The sequence below is a fragment of the Bison bison genome, unplaced genomic scaffold (genome assembly GCF_000754665.1).
Source record: "Bison bison bison isolate TAMUID 2011002044 unplaced genomic scaffold, Bison_UMD1.0 scf7180017864324, whole genome shotgun sequence".
In the NCBI taxonomy this organism is placed as follows: domain Eukaryota; kingdom Metazoa; phylum Chordata; class Mammalia; order Artiodactyla; family Bovidae; genus Bison; species Bison bison.
This window is the reverse complement of record NW_011494896.1, coordinates 325,037-325,940: the sequence shown is the minus strand read 5'-3', so window position 1 is coordinate 325,940 and position 904 is coordinate 325,037.

Below are 904 nucleotides of genomic sequence, written 5' to 3'. Positions count from 1 at the left end.
TTTTGCCATTAATTATTAGTGATGCTATACGTCTGTGCATATACATCTCTAGCACCAAAATATAGAATTACTCTTATCAAGAAAGCATTATATAAACATCTTAAAAGGGAAAAATTATTTACCTGCAAATATTCCAGATCTAAAACAAAAAGGATAAAACTGTTATAATAATAGTTTCTTTTAAAATATTTTATTATTAAGGTAGCTGTACATTCACAGAAAAATCGAGTGGAAGGTAAGAGATTTCCCATATATCCCCTAATCCTACACATGGATAGCCTCTTCCATTATCTACATTTCACACCAGAGTGTTACATTTGTTATAAGCATTGAACTGACACTGACACAGCATTATCATCCAGAGCCCATAGTTTATATTAGGGTCCACACTTGTTGTACATTTCACAGGATTTGACAAATATATGATGGAATGTATACATCATCATAATTTCACACAGAGTAGTTGCACCACCCTAATAATCTTTTATGTTTCAATTACTTACCTCCCCTTCTTCCCAAGACACCTGGAAACCACTGATCCTTTTATTGTCTCCACAATTTTGTTTTTCTAGAGTATCATATAGTGTATAATATTTTCAGAGTCACTTCTTTCATTTAGTAATACGTATTTAAGGTTACTTCATGTTTTTCATACCTCAAAGATAACTGACAGTGAGAAAGCACGAACCTGTACTCTAGGTGATCACTGCCAAAACTGCAAAAGAATAGGTATAGTTTGAAAATGGAGAATTGGTTCTGTTTTGCAATTGTATGGATTTACTTCCTTCTAAAACAAGTTCAGAGGGGCAGTGCCAAGATGGAGGAGGAATAGGATGGGGAGACCACTTTCTTCCCCACAAATTCATCAAAAGAACATTTGAGCGCTGAGCAAATTCCACAGAAC